The sequence below is a fragment of the Leucoraja erinacea genome, chromosome 3, assembly GCF_028641065.1.
Source record: "Leucoraja erinacea ecotype New England chromosome 3, Leri_hhj_1, whole genome shotgun sequence".
Classification (NCBI taxonomy): Eukaryota; Metazoa; Chordata; class Chondrichthyes; order Rajiformes; family Rajidae; genus Leucoraja; species Leucoraja erinaceus.
Window position 1 is genome coordinate 46,691,347 of NC_073379.1, and position 22,126 is coordinate 46,713,472.

The following is a 22,126-nucleotide window of genomic DNA, read 5'->3' on the forward strand; positions in this document are numbered from 1 at the left end:
GAAATTCTCTGCTCCAGAGTTTGTTGAGGCATTATCACAGGAGATATTTGAAGCGAAGTTAAATACATTTCCGAAAGATCAGAGAATTGAGGGCTATGGGAAATTGGCACCGAAGAGGAGTAAAGGCCTGGGGCAGATCGACCCTGATCATATTAAATGCGAGGCACTCTTGACAGAATATGTGGTTGACCTGCTTCTTTTCTCTTCTCTTGTTGCACTGAAATGAATCAGAGAAATCGGCTGCAGGGAGAAAGATGAATGAATTTTATTTGTGTTTGTGAAGTCCATTTAAATGGTCTTAACAGTGTGTGTGTTTAATCTCCCACCCCTTTTTAAACCATTATCTATCACTTAACATTGGTTTTATTTTTAAATAGGTTCTGAATAATTTTAAATGCTTGATAATGTCGTTCACTAAAAAACAGCAGCCTTGCCAGCCAGTGAGCTCAGGGACATGGTCTCACTAATTGCCAAAGCTATTCTGCCAGCTGACCTCCTGACAGATGACTGCATTCAGGGACACACAGAAGAAATATTAGGGTCAAAGGTGCAGACAACTGCTGACCACAAATCTCAGGTCGTGATCTTTCTGGTGAACTGATTTGATGAAATGTTACCAGGCTGAAATTTCATTCATTAGGGTTTCTGCCTGACTTGCATATTCTTTTATGCTGTTCCACAGGGATCTCTAAATTTACTAATGATCAAGGGCACATTTTTGTTAAAGTTCGCTATTTTAAAATGCGACCATAGGCTGCATTTTGGAAACAGGAAATTGATTTGATTTGATTTGATTCCTTTATTGTTATTCAGACCTTTTGGTCTGAACGAAATTTCGTTGCCTGCAGTCATACACAATAAATAACAAAACATACAATAAACACAAATTAACATCCACCACAGTGAGTTCACCAAGCACCTCCTCACTGTGATGGAGGCAAAAGTCTTAGTCTCTGTCTCTTCCCTCCTTGTTCTCCCTCTGCGCTGAGGCAATCCAGGCCGAAGATGCTGCCCTCCAGTCCAGTGGACCTCCGTAGTGATGTCGCCGCTGCCGAAAGACGAAATGCCATCTCCGCTCCGCGTCGGCCCGCCACAGCCTCAGCTCCGAGTCGGGCCGCCGCTGAAAGCTGGAACGCCGCCTCAGCGAGTCGGGCCACCGCTGCCTCTGCTCCGAGTCCCGCCGTCTCAGCTCCGAGTCCCGCTGCCTCAGCTCCGAGTCCCGCCGCCTCAGCTCCGAGTCCCGCAGCCTCAGCTCCGAGTTGGGCCGCTACCGAAAGCTGGAACGCCACATCAGCGAGTCGGGCCGCCGCCACCACAGCCCCGAAGTCGACCAGCCTCGCGTTGTGAGTCCTGGCTGGCTCTGCCTCCGGAGCCTCGAGGTCGGTCACAGGTTGGAGACCGCCAGCTCCGCCATTAGGCCTCAGCGCAGACGGAGACAGAGAAGGGGGATACAACAAGAAAAAGTTGCATTCCCCCGAAGGAAGAGACAAAAAAACATGTTCCCCCCCCCCCCCCCCCCCCCCCCCCCCCCCCACCCCCCTCACCCAGAAATAATATTTTCCAACACAACCAATAATAAACTAAAATTTAACTAAAACAAGACAAAAAAAACAACAAAAAAAGTAAAAACAGACGGACTGCAGGCTTCCGGTATCAGAAATAATATTTTCCAATCTGATTTTTTTTGGATGGGGGAAAGGTTGTTGCTTTGGAAAGGAGGTTCCAATAGAAAGACCAACATCAAACTTGGTCAGCATAGTTTTATTGTACCTGTGTCAACGAAACCCTTATATTTTTCATATTGTCTAAAAGAGAAAAGTCTAAACTCCAATTAAATATTGGTTTCAACATCTCCGAAAACACTGTAGTCACAACATTTTGCATCAAATTATCATTCAGAGGAAAGATGAACCCGTGGGCTGCAGACAACTGTGATGTTTGAACCACAACAAACCAGTTTTGATGTATCTTTAATTATTTAGCATCATAATGGTTGTAGTGAAGACAAAAATATATAGTATTATTTTACAGGATGGAAACATGCTCTTCAGCTTACCAAGTTCACGCCAGTTATTAAGTATCTATAGACGGGGATCCCACATTAATCTCATTTATTGTTCAGTTTGGTTTTGTTTATTATTATTATTATTGTCACGTGTATGGAGATACAGTGGAAAAACTTTGTTTGCAAGCCATCCAGTGAAATCATGTTATACATTTGCACAGTCGTATACAAATATAATAAGTTTTGCAAATGAAAACAATGCAGAATATCGGCAAAAATCTGTGATTTTTTAGGGTGGTTGCTTTGAAAAGAAGGTTCCAATAAAAAGGACCAGCATCAAAATGTACCAGAATAATTGTCCATCTTCACAGGCCAATTTCATTCTTCAAACCTATATTGATTTAAAACAAGTGCATTTGCCATAGGTTTCTAACATATGGTATTAACTTGGCCTTTTATAACTGTGCCTTTTTCACCTTATTGCCATACCCTCTAGTATGCTACATTTCCACCCTGGGGAAAAAGGTTTAATTGTATGAATGCCATCAATTAATTGGTCGAACCTCAAAGAATTGGCCTGATAAGCAGAGCAGGTTAACTTCAAACAGTGTGGGTAAGCTTTAAGGTGTGTTGTCCTCTAACCACACTGGCCCTATGCTGAACTGTCCAACCAATCCTCAGCACATTGAAGATTGCCCCAGGTGATGAAATCATTAAAAATGCAGCCCGCACATCTCCGTTTCACCAATTGCTGTGAATTCAATGAGCGAGGTCAATCATGTGATGTATCTCTTGGTGCCTCTTTTTCAGAGCTATCAAATTTAGACCACACACACACACACACACACACACACACACACACACACACACACACACACACACACACACACACACACACACACACACACACACACACACACACACACACACACACACACACACACACACACACACACACACACACACACACACACACACACACACACACACACACCGATGCCTGGATTTGTGGCTTCTATTTATATGTTTCTGATATCACTTACTGTTATAGAATGAAGGGGTAGCGATTTTGAGCCCTTGAAAGGTTCCAGCAATGGCTGTGACAATGTGATGTGCAGAGTGCACATCAGCTATCAGTAAACTGGTTAGTTGTCATAGTTTTACATGATTGAAGGAAAATGCCCCGGGATGAGGGAGAAGCAGCACACTAGAAATAGAAAGCAAAAGGGATGCAATACCAATAAAATACAGGCCATTTGAATCGCCAGCTGAGGGAGAGATCAATCAGAAGAGAGACATTGGAATCTTGTTTGATTCCGAGGAAATGTCCGTGAGAAATTGGGAGGTGCCTTATCTCATGTGATTCTGGATAAAGTGATCAGATGTAAATCCAATTAATTTTTTTTACAGCTGCATCACTGGCAGATATCTTTCTTCCATGAAAGTCAGGGCCTAAGTGGCATAATCAGTCAAATCGTTTTGACACCTTCAATGGCAAACAACTGTCATAAATGGTCTTCTTCAGCTTGCATGTTTTTGTATAGAAACCAGTTTATTTAAGAGGTTACTCGATGGCTGGAATGTTGGGCAAAAATGTTAAAATTTGCACATTTGCAGCTGAGTATTCTAATCTTTGCATGGCTTTGCAGAGGATATACAATAATCTTTGCATGGTTTTGCAGAGGACCATTTGGCCACACCTACATTTATGCTCCACCAGGGCTCTCCCACCTGTCCTTGCACAAATCTCTCAGCGTAACAAATCATTCCTTCTGCATGCTTATCTACAGTCAAATTTAATCCTTCCCTGCGCCCAACACCTCCACACAGCCCGCATTAACCAAGCCGATAACCAAGCCGGTGGCTCAGAACTTCAACTCCCCCTCCCATTCCGTATCCGACCTTTCTGTCCTGGGCCTCCTCCATGGCCAGAGTGAGTGCCACCGCAAATTGGAGGAGCAGCACCTCATATTTTGCTTTGGTAGTTTACATCCCAGCGGTATGAACATTGAACACTTCAATTTCAGGTAGTCCTTGCTTTCTCCCTAATTTCCCACACGTCCCACAGCCTACTGTCTCTGCCTCTTCCTTTCTTCTTCCCGCCCGCCCCCACATCAGTCTGAAAAAGGGTCTGGACGCGAAACGTCATCTATTCCTTCGCTCCATAGATGCTGCCTCACCTGCAGAGTTTTTCCAGCATTTTTGTCTACCTGCAATTCACTATAATCATTGCCCATGCCACCTGGGGCCACATTCGCAGCAGACTTTAGGTAAAGAAGTTTTGTTGATTTCCCTTATGGATTTCTTAGTGACTGTCTCATGACGATAGTCTTTAGTCCTGCTCTTACCTACGTGGAAACATCTCTCTCCGTTCATTCTATTAAAACCTATCTGTGAGATTCTATTAACATTTGATAGACACACTCAGATCTCCATTCTCAGGGGAAAAGACTGATGTCTAGATATTTCATATTCATACTTCTGCTTTTCTTACATTATCCCAAATCACCTCCACTCTATTTCTACAGTAGAGCATGGAGATGCAAAACCCAAAGGGGAAGTGAATGGAAGAAGTGACATGAACTCAGTGCCTCACTCAAAAGATAGATTGTGTAAGAAGTTAACTGCAGATACTAGTTTAAACCAAAATTAGACATAAGAAGCTGGTGTAACTCAGCGGGACAGGCAGCATCTCTGGAGAGAAGGAATGGGTGATGTTTCAGGTTGAGACCCTTCATCAGACTGGTTAGGGCTAAGGGAAACAAGAGATATAGACAGTGATGTGGAGAGATAATGAACAATGAATGAAAGAGATGTAAAAAAGTAATGATAATAAAGGAAACAGATCATTGTAAGCTGTTTTTGTAGGGTGAAAATGAGAAGCTAGCATGACTTGGGGGTGGGGTGGGACAGAGAGAGAGGGAATGCCGGTGCTACCTGAAGTGAGAGAAATCAATATTCATACCACTAGGCTGTAAACTGCCCAAGCGAAATATGAGATGCTGTTCCTCCAATTTGCATGTAGCCTCATTCTGACAATGCAGGAGACTGAGGACAGAAAGGTCTGTGTAAGAATGGGAAGGAGAATTAAAATGACCAGCAACCGGGAGATCAGGTTGGTTCACGTGGGCTGAGCGAAGGTGTTCCGTGAACTGATCGCCCAGTCTGCATTTGGTGTCGCCGATGTACAAGAGTCCACATCTTGAACAACGGATACAGTAGATGAGGTTGGAGGAGCTGCCTAACCTGAAAGGACTGTCGTGCCCTGGGCTGAGTCGAGGGAGGAGGTATAGCGACAGGTGTTGCATCTTCTGCGGTTGTTGGGGAAGGTACCTGGGGAAAGGGGTGGTTTGGGTGGGAATGGATGAGTTAACCAGGGAGTTGCAGAGGGAACGGTCTCTGTGGAAGGCGGAAAGGGGTGGAGATTGGAAAATGGGGCTAGTGATGAGATCCCATTGGAGGTGGCGGAAATTCTGTGGATTATGTGTTGTATGCGACGGTTGATGGGGTGGAAGGTAAGGACTAGGGGGACTCTGTCTCTGTTGCGACTAGGGGGAGGGAGAGCAAGGGCGGAACTGCGTGGTACTGAGGAGACATGAGTGAGGGCCTCATCGATGATGGGAGAGGGACACCCGGTTCCCTAAAGAATTAGGACATCTCAGATGTTCTAGTAAGGAAAACCTCATGGGCGCAAGTGTGGTGTAAACAGAGGAATTGATAGAGTCTTTGCAGGAAGCGGGGTAGGAAGAAGTGTAGTAGAGATAGTTGTGGGAGCAGTGGGTTTGAAATAGACGTCAGTCAATAGTCTATTTCTTGTGATGAAGACTGTGAGATCAAGAAAAGGGAGGGAGGCGTCGGAGATGGTCCAAGTGAAGTCCATGAGTTCTGCATGGGTGCAGAAGGTAACATCGATTCAGTCATCAATGTAACGGAGATTGATGTGGGTACCCATAGATATGCCTAGGACTTGGAGGAAGTGGGATGAGTCAACGGAGAAGTTGTTGAGCATAAGGACCAGCTCCGCTATGTGGAGTAGAGTGTTAGTAGAGGGAAATTGGATGGTTCTGTGGTCGAGGAAGAATCGGAGGGCTTTAAGGCCTTTCTGGTGGGGGTTGGAGGTGTGGAGTGACTGAACGTCCATATTAAAGATGATGGAGTGGGCAGCTCGGAAAGCGGAAGTTAGTAAAGAAACAAAGGGCATGTGAGGTATCATGGACATAGGTCGGGAGAGATTGGACCAGGGGGGATAGGATGAAGTTGAGGTACATGGAAATCATTTCAGTGGAACAGGAGCAGGCAGAAACAATGGGTCTGCCAGGGCAGTTGTGTTTGTGGATATTGGGAAGAAGTTAAAAACAGGCTGAGCAGGGGCTGGGAAACGATAAGCTTGGAGGCTGTTGGGGGCAGACAGCTAGAAGTGATGGTGTTGAGACTAAGGCCTGGTGCTGCTTCTTCTTCTTTCGTGTGGCGTGCACAGCCGAAAGTCGTTGAACAACTTGTTCTATTTGATCTTCCGTTTGTGCACGTCGAGTTGATTGCATTAGTCGAAACAGGGCGAACCATGTGAAGGTTGCAATCTTCCACCCCAGGCCTGGTGCTCATCTGTGGGATCATAGTCCAAGGATAAGTAGGAGGAGGTGCCTGAGAGTTGTCGCCTGGCCTCAGAGGTCAGCGTGCCAATTTACCACGGCACCTCCCTTGTCAGCGGGTTTGTTTATAATGTCAGGGTTGCTGCAGAGTGAGCGGAGGGTTGTACATTCAGAGGGGGTGAAGTTGGAGTAGGTAATGAGAATGTAAAAGGTGCGACAATTGATCTCACGCCAGCAGCTAGAAGTAAAAAGGTCTATAGAGGGTAGAAGGCCATTCTGGTGAGTCCAAGAGGAGGTGGAGACAGGACAAGGGTTCATTATTGGGGGGTGCCTTCCCATAGAAAAAGGCACGGAGGCAAAGGCGACGGAAGAAAAATTCTATGTCTTTCTGTCTTCGGTCTCCTCCATTGTCAGAGTGAAGCTAAATGCAAATTGGAGGAACAGCGTCTCATATTTAGCTTGGGCAGCTTACAGCCCAGTGGTATTAATATTGATTTATCTCATTTCTGGTAGCCCCGGCATTCCCTCTCTCTCTATCCCTCCCCCACCCAAGTCGCACTAGCATCTCATTTTCACCCGACAAACAGCTTACAATGGTCTGTTTCCTTTATCATTGTTACTTTTTTGAATATCTTTCATTCATTGTTTATCTCTCCACATCAGTCTATATCTCTTGTTTCCCTTATCCCTAAGCAGTCTGAAAAAGGGTCTTAGTCAAGTCAAGTTTATTTGTCACATACACATACGAGATGTGCAGTGAAATGAAAGTGGCAATGCGGAACAACAAAACAACCAACAAATTATAAACACAATCATAACACACATATTATTTTACATAATAAATAATAGAAAGAAAAACGTTCTGTACAGTTAGTCCCTGGTGAGAAAGGCGTTTACAGTCCGAATTGCCTCTGGGAAGAAACTCCTTCTCAACCTCTCCGTTCTCACTGCATGGCAACGGAGGCGTTTGCCTGACCGTAGCGGCTGGAACAGTCTGTTGCAGGGGTGGAAGAGGTCTCTCATGATTTTGTTTGCTCTGGAGTTGCACCTCCTGTTGTATAGTTCCTGCAGGGGGGTGAGTGAAGTTCCCATAGTGCGTTTGGCCGAACGCACTACTCTCTGCAGAGCCTTCTTGTCCTTGGCAGAGCAATTCCCGAACCAGATGGTAATGTTCCCGGACAAGATGCTTTCCACCGCCGCTGCGTAGAAGCACTGGAGGATCCTCGGAGACACTCTGAATTTCCTCAATTGCCTGAGGTGGTAAAGGCGCTGCCTTGCCTTACTCACCAGTGCTGAGGCGTGTGATGACCATGTCATATCCTCAGAGATGTGGACTCCCAGATATTTAAAACAGTTCACCCTATCCACAGGATCCCCTTAATCCTTATCCACCCTATCCACAGGATCCCCTTAACCCTTAATGTCACCCATTCCTTCTCTCCAGAGATGCTGCCTGTCCCACTGAGTTACTCTAGCTTTTTGTGTTGATCAAAAGACAGATTGGTGTTTAACATTGAGTAAACATATATACTCTCATGGACTGCAACCTTGATGTGGAGGAGAGGCTTGTGTACTCCAGTGATCTATGTCAGTCTCGGGAGAGGAGGCAGACAAAGCAGTCCCTGGTCCTCCATGTTGGGGGTTGGGCGTGTGGTTAACTACCCCACCCTGGAAAAAAGAGTGAGTTACAGAAACATTGACGAATGAAAACCAAACTACGCACTTGGTTGAAGAAGGTGCCCCTGCGCTGATGTTTCCCATCCAAACCCGCAAGGGCGCTGGGAAGCTGACACACCTACTGACGCCAAAGAAATCCATTCTTGTGGGGACATGGAACATCCGAACCATGTTCCAGGCTGGCAAGACTGACACAATTGCTAACAAAATGGTGCACTACAATCTCTTAGTCCTGGGCTTGGCTGAAACAAGATGGACAAACCTACCACAAACATCACGCGGCAAGTCCTGAAATGCAACCCTCAAGGAAAAAGGAAAAGAGGTCTCTCCAGGAACAGCTGGAGAAGAGGTGTCCAGACAGAAATGTCTGAGAATGGGCTCAACTGGAGAGATCTCGAAAGAACTGCCAACAACCAAGTGAGGTGGAGGGCATTTGTCAATGGCTTATGCTCCCTAGAGGCTTAAGAAGAAGAAGAAGAAACATGTATATCATGAACGATGTCCCTTTACATAAATCACAATTGTACTCACACAATTTTAGTTTTGACACACAAATGAACTGGAAGTTTATTTAACATAATGTCAGGTGTAATTACTAAGAAACATTGTTTAATTCTAATCCAAAAATCCTACTTACTTTCCGATTCGACAGACCTTTTTTTCCAAAGAGATTTTCTGACCAATCCTATTTCAGTCATGATTTAGGGTTTTGCGGGTCACTTCATCACGGCATATATTGTTGAATTGTGTTAACCTGACTAATTCATCAGTCTTTAGACATTAGTCTAATTATAAGCCACTTTGCAATTATTTGAACGTGCCGACAGATATTCTGGGCATCCACCATCTTGTGGTTCATCATTATTCATTAATTAACATCACAGCACGGTAATTGAACTGTGGTGTTTGGAAACGTGTCCTGCTTTTGTAATGTCAATTCATTCATAAACACAAAGCAATAGTGCTGGTGCAGAATCCACACATGAACAGAGGTATGGCATGAGATTTATTCAATGTAAATCATATTAGTGCCTATGAGTTCAGGAGATCACAACTTAATGATTCCTTATAATTGGGAATGTGGCTGGACCGTATACACAAAGAGTGACCGTGTATTGTTATATGCAAGTGCCTTGCTTAACCTGAACGTAGAGCTTAAAACTAAAAGGCATTGGATCAACATGGACACACATGAGAGCACAAAACTGCTAAGCCACAGAGAGGTAGCAGGGAGGTGCATATTTCTAAGTTGATATTGCTGAGAGGATGGAGAACACCCACACATATAAGTTGGGGGTGAAAATAAAAAGCACTCACTACAAAATTGAGTTACATACTTGTAAGTTGAAAATGTATTTGGAGCATACATTTGTCATGGGTGAATGAGCCATTCATGTCAGTAAAAATGAAAATCAGATGGAGTGCAATATGGATAGTGGTCATTTTATTGTTTGTTTTGCGCTGCTTGCAAGAAAAATTTATATCCCACTTTATTTTTGCCTTTTTTTGAATAAGAACTCAGAAAGCCAATGTAGTGTAGGAATGGTGATATATGAACATTCTTAAGTGAACGTGCTGGCAGAATAATAAAGTATCGTAAATATTCCATTGGGGATTAACCCACATATGGATTGAATTGTCACTTGGCTGCAAAAATTAATATGTTAAATTGGTACTGCCAAATGTTAGAGAGATTGGGAAACTCTTGGGGAAGGTACATTTCTTAATTTGCAGTATTCTCCAAATAATCTTATCATATTGCTTTTGGCACAGAAATATATTGCAATCCTCAAAGGAGTCCACATAAACATGAATACATCTTATTTATTTCACCTTATATGGTTACTGCCAGAATTATGTTTGTAAAAGGGATGAAAAATGACTTGGTCGCTGTCAGTGATGATGGTTCCTTCCATGTAATTACTCATGCCTTCATCTGAAGGCCTAGTAAGGACGATATATCATAAAATAGAATTTAGTTAACACCAAATCATATAAAATCAGGAACTGGCTCAGTGGACAATGATGTAATCCATGTGAAGACAGATGAAATGTGTAATCGGAGATATGTATTAGAATGATGGTGCATCTTTCTTAACGCCATTATTTGAGTTGAAACCATTCTTTTCATTCCATTTATCTTCAAGCCAAATGCAATTCCATGGTAGAAAGAAACAGTATATGCTTGCATGTAGCACAATTCATGTTTGGGCTGTAAACTGCAAGTTTCACATACCACAGAAATGCTAGGCATTGACAATCTCCAATAATGGAAAGCCCTTTCACCTACAAGGGATATTCAATGTTATTACCACTGTAAAGGTCACCATTAGGCAGAAACTCAACTGAAGCAGCCACATAAATACTGTGGCTTCCATATTGCAGGTGATAGATTCGGTGAGTGACTGTCTTCCTAAAACCCTCAGATCTTTCCACCATCTACGCAGAACAAATCAGGAGCATGTTTATGCAATCTTCACTTGTGTGAATTAATGCAATTCAAACAATCCTCAAGAAGTGCAACACCAATCTGGGCAAAGCAACGGCATATTATCATCCACCCCCTAAAAGTTACTCCTCCATTGTTGCACGATGGTCACTGAGTACCCAAACTATCAAATGCACTGTAGTTATTGTGTAGGAAGGAACTGCAGATGCTGGTTTAGACTGAAGATAAACACAAAAAGCTGGAGTAACTCAGGCAGCATCTCTGGAGAGAAGGAATGGGTGACGTTTCGGTTCAAGACTCTTCTTCAGACAGGTTATGGATAAGGGAAACAAGAGATATAGACGATGATGTGGGGAGATAAAGAACCAGAACTTTTGTCGGAGAGAGGAAGTGAACTTCTTCAAGGTAGACATACCTTGAGGAGATTTGCAGTGGCGCAGACAAAACATGTTGGAATGAACTGCAGATGCTGGTTTAAACCGAAGATTAACTCAAAAAGTTAGAGTTACTCAGCGGGACTGTAGTTATTCACTATCTGATGTGTCTGTATTTCACCAAACTCTAACTACCATCAAAAAGGACAAGTGCAGCAGATAAAGGGAACGCGACTATCTGCAGATAATTTTCCAAATTGCACACTATTTTTGATTTGAAATTAAATTGCCGGTCATTTACCTCCACTCAATGAAAATCCTGGAACTCATTCCCAGCAGTATGTTGGGAGAACCATCACCAGAATGTCTGTAGCTATTTAAGAAGACAACTCACATTATCTTCAAGTTCAGTTGATTCACAGCTGAGAATGAGAGTTGTGGCCTCTCCCTCATGATCTTGCAGAGTGACCGAGTCACTTCCAGGCATCCGGGGTTTTATAGTCCTACTCCCTCCCCCCGGAAGGGGCGTTACCTTCAATGTGGTGATTGACAGATGAGATGATCTCAAGGTTTTCTAAACACTCATAACTTTTTTATTTTTCATTGATGGAAAAAATCCTCTGGGCCTGCTCAGCGGAGGAGGACTGTGAGTAAGATGGCCAAAAAATTATAATGATATATGGTAGCGTTTTATCTAAAATCAATATACAGCGCAGACAGGAAGTGGTCAAGTTGACACTTTTTAATTATATATGAATTGGAATAATGTTTAATACGCCAACAATCTGCCATCCTGAAACCACCAAGACCTGAGCATGCTGGATCAAAAGAGTTTTCCTATTATGGGGATTATGGAACAAATCATCTGGGCTGCTTCTTCGTGTGGGATGGTGTAGGTGGAAGGAAGACGGTGAGGATTGAGCCAGGGTGATGCTTTATGTAGATTGGACTTGGTGCATTCAGACAGGGGGTCAGTTTCAGATCACTCAGAAGGAATTGGAGGTAAGTATTGTGTTGAAAGGGAATCAGAGGCCAATGTCTCTTGAAATGGGGAATGAAGACCTGGTTCATTCAGGCTGGAGATTGAAGGTTTCTCGGAATGAGAATCGGAGGCCAGAGATTTTTGGAATGGGGATTGTAAGCTTAAATCACTTAGAATGAATATCGGAGTCTCGTATCACTAGGACAGAGGATCTACAGTCAAAGTTGATCCAAGAGGGGTTTGGAGACCAGGGTCACCCAATCCTTATCCCTCTGTTCATCATGTGATCGTGTAAGCATCAGTTTGGGCAACATGTGGAATGAGCTGGAATCATTGGTGGAGAAGTCTGGGGAGAGAGATTAATGTTTCATGAAATACATCATCATTGAATTTTGAGGGTATTGCTAACCTTTAATTAACCTTGAAGCATGTCTCAACAGTCCAGCTGCTGCCTCTTTGGTTCACAAGTTCTTACCATTCAGGGATTACATTTGAGCAAAGCCAAAACATGTGGTGTGCTCTGTTTGATGTCACTGCATGTGCTTGATTACGTCTGTGCAATAGGGCACCTGGGCCAAAATTTTTAATAAAAGGTCAGATTTCATAAGAGAAAATCTTGTTTGACAAAACGTATTAACTTTATCAAAGAGGTAACGGAAAGAATAGACAATAGTAATGTAATAGGCAAAATTTAAATTGGATTATCAGAGGTTCTTAATGATGTACAAGTGAACAGTCGAGCAGAATGTTTGAGAATTGACTTTAGGACAAAGGAGAAAGTGTGCGTAAAGGGTATGTATTCATATTGGAAAGTTGTAGCTTGTGGTGTGTCACAAGAATCAGTGCTTGGACCACTGCTGTTCAGAAATGGTACTAACAGTGTAGGCTTTGGAATCTCATACTATCTAGGTTTGCAGTTGTTGCCAGATTGGGGGTGGGAATGTGTGGGGGGTGAGAAGAAAGTTGTCAGATAACCAATGCCGCAAATCTTAAAAAAATCAGACAGACATAAATTAACGCAGAATAGCCAAGCAACTAACTGGCAAATTAATTTAAACCAGATAAATGTGTCGTATGCTAACCTCCTCTGTGAACCTCCATGGACTGCCTTTGGTATAAAAGTTTATACTTTTTTTTGCATTAATCCTATGGTTATTAATTTATTGGGTTTTTTTTTGTTTATTTATTGTTATCTGTGTGTATTGTATTTTAGGTCTGTTATGCTGCTGCAAGTAAACATTTTGTAGCTCCATTGTCAGTTAATATGATAATCAAACACTCGTAACTCTTTTGGTTAGAAATATAAAGAGGTCACTTTTACTTCAACAGTGCAAATACAATACAATACCATTTATTTGTCATTTGAACCTCACATGAGGTTCAAATGAAATTTGGTTTCTGCAGCCATACTAGAAAAGAACCAAGACACACACCAACACAATTTACACAAACATCCATCACAGTGAATCTCCTCCTCACTGTGATGGAAGGCAAAGTCTTGTCTCTCCCCTGCTCTCCATTCTTCTCCCGATGTCAAAGTCAAAGCCCCCGGCGGGCGCTAGCAAGTCCGCAGCCATTTAAAGCCGCGCCGGGTGTTGTAAGGCCCTGCTCCGGGTCTTGATGTTGGATCCCCCGGCAGGTGCTAGCAAGTCCGCGGCAAATTAAAGCCGCGCCGGGCGATGTAAGGCCCTGCTCCAGGTCACTTTCAACCCCGCAATTCAGGTGGGAGAAGTCGCCGTTGCCGGTGCCCCGCAAAGCGGTCTCCCACCGGGAACCCGCGAGCACCCGGTGTCACCATCCACCGGAGGTGGGTCGCAGCCGCGCGCCACCGCAGCTCTCCGCGCTCCGAACTCCTCACGCTCCGAAGCCGGCCAGCTCCACGATGGTAGGTCCTCAGCTCCGCAGGCTCCATGACTTGAGCCCCCAGGTCGTTCCAGTTGGAGGCCGCTCCATGGTGCTAGGCCCCAATGACAACGAAGACCCGACAGAGAAAAGGTCAGGTCCCTGTGCAGGGAAGAGATTTAAAAGTTTCCCCCACCCACCCCCTGCCCCCCACACATACACATTTAAAAGCCCACTACAAACTATATCCTCAACGGGACAAAAAAACAAAAAAACACAGACAGACTGCAGAAGCCATTACGACGTCGGTCGCGCCGCCCACCCACGCGATCTTGGAGTACAAATATATCAATTGTTAAAGGTTTTTATCAAAGATTACTGAAGTCTTGAGAATAGCAATTAAAACACAGAATTATTTTGAAAGGGTTACATTGAACAATGTAATATCATGTAAACCTTGTATTAACCTGTGGGTGGAACACTCCAGACCACAATGCAGACACAAAGGAGTGTGCAGAGAAATTTTACAAGGCCAATGTCAGAAATGTGAGATACATGTCAGGAAATTATTAACACTGTGACACTCACAGTAGAGTATTTAATATGATGAAAAGCATTGATTGTATGGAAACAATCTTTTGATTTTGAAAAAAAAACAAAAAAACAAATGGGCTGGGGGATGGCAGATGGAGTTTGGTGCTGGTGAATGTGAGGTGCTACACCTTGGCAGGACAAATCAAAATAGGACGTGCATGGTAAATGGTAGGGAATTGAAGAATACAGTTGAACAGAGGGATCTGGGTATAACCGTGCATAGTTCCTTGAAGGTGGAATCTCATATAGATAGGGTGGTAAAGAAAGCTTTTGGTATGCTGGCCTTTATAAATCAGAGCATTGAGTATAGAAACTGGGATGTAATGTTAAAATTGTACAAGGCATTGGTGAGACCAAATCTGGAGTATGGTGTACAATTTTGGTCGCCAAATTATAGGAAGGATGTCAACAAAATAGATAGAGTACAGAGGAGATTTACTAGAATGTTGCCTGGGTTTCAACAACTAAGTTACAGAGATAGGTTGAATAAGTTAGGTCTTTATTCTCTGGAGCGCAGAAGGTTAAGGGGGGACCTGATAGAGGTCTTTAAAATGATGAGAGGGATAGACAGAGTTGATGTGGACAAGCTTTTCCCTTTGAGAATAGGGAAGATTCAAACAAGAGGACATGACTTCAGAATTAAGGGACAGAAGTTTAGGGGTAATATGAGGGGGAACTTCTTTACGCAGAGAGTGGTGGCGGTGTGGAATGGAGGGTTATGGTACGAGTGCAGGCAGGTGGGACTAAGGGGAACAAAATTTGTTCGGAATGGACTTGTAGGGCCGAGATGGCCTGTTTCCGTGCTGTAATTGTTATATGGTTATATGGTTATTTGTAGGGAACAGAATAGAGTACAGCAGAATAGAAATAAATATTTTGGGAATTGAAAAAAATGTTTCCATTCATTGTGTAGCGAGAAGTGGAACTCGCTATCGTAAATATTAACCTGAATGGTTTGTTACAGTGCCATATTATTTGTACTTTGTGATGTTTTAGTTTTGTGTTTTCTGTATTTTTAATGGGAGTATTGGTATTATTTGGAAGTATTTTCAATGTCCCTACCCTTTGTCCTTTATTTAATGTATTTAAAATCATACTTTCTTTACAACTTTAAAAAAATATATTTCCTTTAATTTTCTCTCTGGATTATGTACTTGTAGCTTAATAGGAGTGAGATATAGATAAATATTGAGGGTTAAAATAGCTAAAAGAGTTAATGCCTCATTCAAATAACAGGTGGTAAAATGTCATGTTCACCTGATGTATTACTCTGAGAAGCCATTGCTATGCTTAAATCTTTACCTTCTTAATGTGGAACCCTTTTAAAATTATTATTTTAAAACATCAGATTCAGTATAAATGTGTCCCTATTTCCTCATAATATCTGTGCTGCAATGTTATTTTTCAAAATATAAAAAGTTGTGAGGTAAATTCATTTTCAGTTATGCTCGATACTCTCAAGAAAAAAAGGATTAGCATTGAAGATAAGGTTATACTATTCCCCCTTCCCTCTGCAAAGCATACTTATTAGCCATTCTCAGCGCATAATTGCATTAAAATGTATTATCTCCTTTTGTGCTTATTATATAAATATTGCAAGATCTTGTTCCGTGCACTAAATGAGACATTAGGATGGGAGAATTTCTTGGAGAGAAGTTCTCCAAAAATAGAGAGGCTAGCAACACCGCTTGGCACCAACATGAAGCTTGATGGCGGCTGAAGATCTGACTGAGGCTTGGAGGAAAACTTGAAAGACGAGAGAACAATGGTCCCAGAGCAAGAAAAAAAATGATGATGGGATTTGAAGGTCACATTGAGGAAAAGTAGGAATCTAGAGTGATTAACGCTTTTCTTGAACACCAGAGAAGAAAAAAAAATCCACTGCATGAATTTCTGTCAAATGAGAATAATCAGAAATGAAACAAAAGGATGTTGCAAGCTGGTTTTAGATTAAAACAAACATCCCCCTTTTGCTTGGATCCATTTAAAAATTAACAATATCAATGTGTTTCTTTAGGGATTACCATATTAATGATTTTTCTCAATGCATAACATTCCATTTTAATTATATTCTTCTGTGCTTATTTTATAAATATTGCAACATCTTGCTAGGGGAATCAAATGAACGTAGAACATTTTCTTCAATATAAATCTGCCCCCCTCCTGAAAAGAGAAGGGTTAACATAATAAGAGTTAAAAGTGTGTGTGGAGAATTCATGTTAAAAAAATATGGTACATTAATTAAACAGGGTGTTTCCCCATTTGTAGATAATTATGCAGATGATATGTAAATCTCAATTTAATTGCCGAGCTGATTAATATTCAGCATTGGGTTATTAGTTGCAGGATTAAGAAATTGAATTCTTCATAAAATATACAAGGAAAATTATATTTGTTAATAGCAAAAATTCAGTAACGGCGACCTGATAAAAAATTAATAAGAATTGTATATATCATGAAGGAAAATAAAGAATCTTCTCAACTATCGTCATGGTCAAAAGCATAGTTGGAGTGTATCGGCAACCCAGTATGCACCATGTGGCCATTACAATTTTTGAGGACAATAATATATTAACTTTGGTGAGAAGCACTTGTCCATCAATCTTGTTGCAGCATTCAGCATGATCATGGCTGATCTGACTGTAACCTCAATGGTGCTTTCTTGCTGACCCACAGTGACTTTTAACTCTCTTGATCATGACATTTATGTTACTTTGTCCTCAAAATGTCTAAAAACCACTCCCACTGTCCTTTGAGAAAGTTCCAAAGACTCGTAATTCTACGAGAGAGAAAAAAAAATCACCTAACGGTCTTAAATATATGAATATTTATTTAAAATGGAATCTGGGTTTTCTCACATGAGGACATATCCTCTCCACATTGGCTCTGTCAAGACTAAGCAGGATCTAATATCATCAATCAAGTCCCCTCTCAATGATACAAGCCTAGTCTATCCATTCTTTGCTCCTGGGGCAATCCATCCATTCCAGGCATAGTTGAGTAACCTTCTGTGCATTGTTTCCAACAGTTCAACATCCTCCCTGAAATAGGAATACCAATACTGTACGCATAACTCCCAATGTGGGCTCACCAATTTCCCTCGAAATGGGCAATAACTTGCCGTTAACATTCATGCTCACATGTTATGTCTGTATCAGCCTCTTTGGAATCAAGCAATGATGAAACACACACTCTTCTATATCTCATGGTGTGGTAATTCCCCACCATTTAGATAAAATTTAGATTTTGTATTATTCATTTTTCCTGTTAAAATTGACAATTTCAGACAATTTCTTCGTTGGTATCATTTAAAAATAAATTGGATAGGCATATGGATGAGAAGGGAATGGAGGGTTATGGTATGAGTGCAGGCAGGTGGGACTAAGGGAAAAAAAGTTGTTCGGCACGGACGTAGGGCCGAGATGGCCTGTTTCCATGCTGTAATTGTTATATGGTTATTGTTATATGGTTCAGACATTGTATTCCATTCCAGATCAATATTATTGGTGATATTCATAATTTGCTTTCCCACCTGCTTTTGTGTCATAATCCAATCATTAAAAATGTTGAAAATTGCAGCCAAAATATTAATTGCTCATCTTGCTCATTCCGCCTTGTTAACAAGACAAAACACTCACAAATTCCTTCTCTCTATTTCCTGTCAGTCAAACAATCTTCTACCCATGTCAATACATTATTTCCCGCACAAGAGCTTTAAACTTCCTCAGAAACCTTTGATTCATCACCTTATCAAATGCCTTCCGGAAATCAAAGTAAATTACATCCACAAGTTCTCCTTTATCCACAACATATCTTATTTCTTCAAAGCACTGGCCAAACATGATTTCCCTTTCACAAAATCATGTTGACTTTGATTGGTTATCTTAACATTTTCTCAGTGCCCTGATAAACCATCTTTAATAATAGTTTCTTACCCTAAGATGGATGATAAATTGGGATTGTGCAAATGGGTTCCTTGGATCTTGGGAATTTATAAGATTAAACCAATGCAATACCATCTCATGAGATGCGACCTTTCAGACCCGAGGATGAAATCCATTTTGATAGAGTCAGGTCAGTCCACAGCTTCAACAATTTGTTCATTCTCAGCAAACTGGTGGTTTCAGTTTTCTTGAACTCCATTCTCTCTTATAATTCCTGACCCTAATCCTCATATCCTCTATGATAAAGACCATTGGATTGGTGGCAATGGGTCAAACCAGCTACTGATGCTGCCTCACATTTCAAACAACCTGAGTTTGACCTGACCATGGGAGCTGTTTGTGTGTGTGTAGTTTGTACGTTCTCCGTGTGTGTATTTCCCGAGGTGCTCTCGTTTCCTACCATGGCCCAAAGATATTCAGATTGTTAGATAAATTGGTGATTGTAAATTTCCCTATGTGTAGATGGGTGTTAGGAGAACAAGATTTGAGTTGATGGGCATGTAAAATAGAATAGATTGTGGGGGAATTGGAATGAATGAGAATCCACAGAGAGCTGATGTGGACGATGGGCTAAATAGCCTCTTACATGAGAAATCCACAGCAGTACATCTTCCAATACGCTACTTTTACAAAAAAAAAACTTCTCTCTCCCACATTCCTGCTGGATTTCAACAGTTCAATGGTGCATTGTTGTCACATGTATTGAAGGGTGAAATTCCTTTTGTATAGATCACATATGCACGAGTCGTGATATTTTGCCGCCATTTACAAGAATTGTAAATCCAAATCTGTCATCAGGTGAGTGAAATACACTCTGACTTTCAATTCATCATGGAAGGTATGGCTTTAACGTATATTGTGCCTTCTCTATTCTCCATTTGTGGCCAACATATATAAAACCTAATCTTTGTAGTGCCTTTGGAGGAAGAGTCTCCCTTTCCCAAATTCAAAAGTACCTTGGCATTTGCTTCAGCCTGGTCCTAATTTCCACTTCTTCTTCATCCCTTTACAATGTGCAGATCTTTCTCTTCTACCATTGTATCATATAACCATATAATAACCATATAACAATTACAGCACGGAAACAGGCCATCTCGACCCTACAAGTCCGTGCCGAACATTTTTTTTTTTTTCCCCCTTAGTCTCACCTGCCTGCACTCATACCATAACCCTCCATTCCCTTCTCATCCATATGCCTATCCAATTTATTTTTAAATGATACCAATGAACCTGCCTCCACCACTTCCACTGGAAGCTCATTCCACACCGCTACCACTCTCTGAGTAAAGAAGTTCCCCCTCATATTACCCCTAAACCTCTGTCCCTTAATTCTGAAGTCATGTCCTCTTGTTTGAATCTTCCCTATTCTCAAAGGGAAAAGCTTGTCCACATCAACTCTGTCTATCCCTCTCATCATTTTAAAGACCTCTATCAGGTCCCCCCTTAACCTTCTGCACTCCAGAGAATAAAGACCTTACTTATTCAAGCTTTCTCTGTAACTTAGTTGTTGAAACCCAGGCAACATTCTAGTAAATCTCCTCTGTTCTCTCTCTATTTTGTTGACATCCTTCCTATAAGTGGGCGACGAAAATTGTACACCATGCTCCAGATTTGGTCTCACCAATGCCTTGTACTATTTTAACATTACATCCCAGCTTCTATACTCAATGCTCTGATTTATAAAGGCTAGCATACCAAAAGCTTTCTTTACCACCCTATCTATATGAGATTCCACCTTCAAGGAACTATGCACGGTTATACCCAGATCCCTCTGTTCAACTGTATTCTTCAATTCCCTACCATTTACCATGTACGTCCTATTTTGATTTGTCCTGCCAAGGTGTAGCACCTCACATTTATCAGCATTAAACTCCATCTGCCATCTTTCAGCCCATTTTTCCAAATGGCCTAAATCACTCTGTAGACTTTGGAAATCCTCTTCATTATCCACAACACCCCCTATCTTGGTATCATCTGCATACTTACTAATCCAATTTACCACACCTTCATCCAGATCATTGATATACATGACAAACAACAAAGGACCCAACACAAATCCCTGAGGCACCCCACTAGTCACCTGCCTATCGCAGCTCCACCCCTGTTCCTTCTCTACCCCTTTATTTACATGCTCTACTTCTGCCATTATCCTTGACTTGAAGAAGGCCCCATCTTTATATTGTGCTGTGGAACCTTTGGAAGGGCACTTCTTCCCAGCAGAAACCAAATGGTTGATGGTGCACTCACATGCCTTCCTTCGCTGGTCACAACTGGTGGCTGAATTTGCCATTATTTTCCTGTTCTACTTCCCCGTGCTTTCACTGGCCCCATGGGTTCTGCCAGAAGAGCTATCGTCATATCGTTCCACATTTCCTTCCTAAATTACTCCTAAGAAATTTCCACTGCCATCCAGTATCATGTTGTGGATGGTGTCAGCAACTTGATACTCAGAAACACCCATAAATATTTTTATTGAGGAGAATGTAGTTAAGCTTTGTTATTACCAACCAATTAATATATCGATATTAAACATTTAATTCAGTATGTGTGCTGTCAATGGACTTTCATTTGTTACTTCTTATGTGAAAGCATCAGTTTTCTTCAAATTGTTACTCTGCTTTACTAAACCACAGCCAGAAAACACATTGTATGCTCTCGTGCTAATTTTGTAATAATAATGTCAGCCGAATATTCTGAAATATTGTTATCTGCGACAAGTAATGGCAAATAAAGTGTGGCTGTATTTTATTTTGAGAGAAATACATAAAATTCAAGAAATTGCATAGCTAATTCTGAAATATTAATAAATTGAAACAATGTAGGTATGATCCATATAAATATTAGATACGAAGCAATGTCTATAAATATCATAAATTATAACGGGAACTATGCGCTTCTTCACTCTGAATCATTCCTTAAACATTGGTGGAGGTTCATGGAAATATGGTCTGCAAACAAATATGACAAATAACATTGAACAGAAAGCTTTTTATGCACATTGATATGTTAATAAATACATATTGGAGACTTGCCTTGTGAACTCTTTGTTGATAGTTTTTATTAAATTTTCATATTTTACTACATACCCCTGTCCATGTGGAATTGGATAATATCTTAGAAATGCTTTTCCCAGCAAATAAGGAACCACAGGATGCCTCAAAATTGATATTGTTTTTGAAAGAAAAAGGCACTGTTAAAATGCCACAGACACGGAAACCAGTTTCCCACAGCAAGATAATCAAATGGCAATAAAATAATGACCAGATGATTTTATTGTGGGATTAATGGTATGGTCACGGGAATGAACTCAAGTACAGACTTGCGTAATTAGTGATTTACTTAAACGCACTAACATAAGTAATTCTTTGCACCCGCTGCTTTACTTTCGAGTTACATGTCTCAGTATTCTCGGTAGCAGTGTGCTACTGTGCCACTTCCACAAAGCATCTAGCTGTCTTGCGGGAGCTCACAGGTGGTCCCACATTGGTCCTCCAATGTGGTCTCGGCCTCTGAGCTCCCACGTGGTCTCTGTGTCGAACAGTACATTTACGCTTGCGCAGTTGCATGTCCATTTCCACATTGCTTAACCTCTTACTTACACAAGGGTCCACGGGATGTAACCCTTACCTAAGTCTTTCCTACAAACAGGTCCTGTTTACATTGTGGTAAT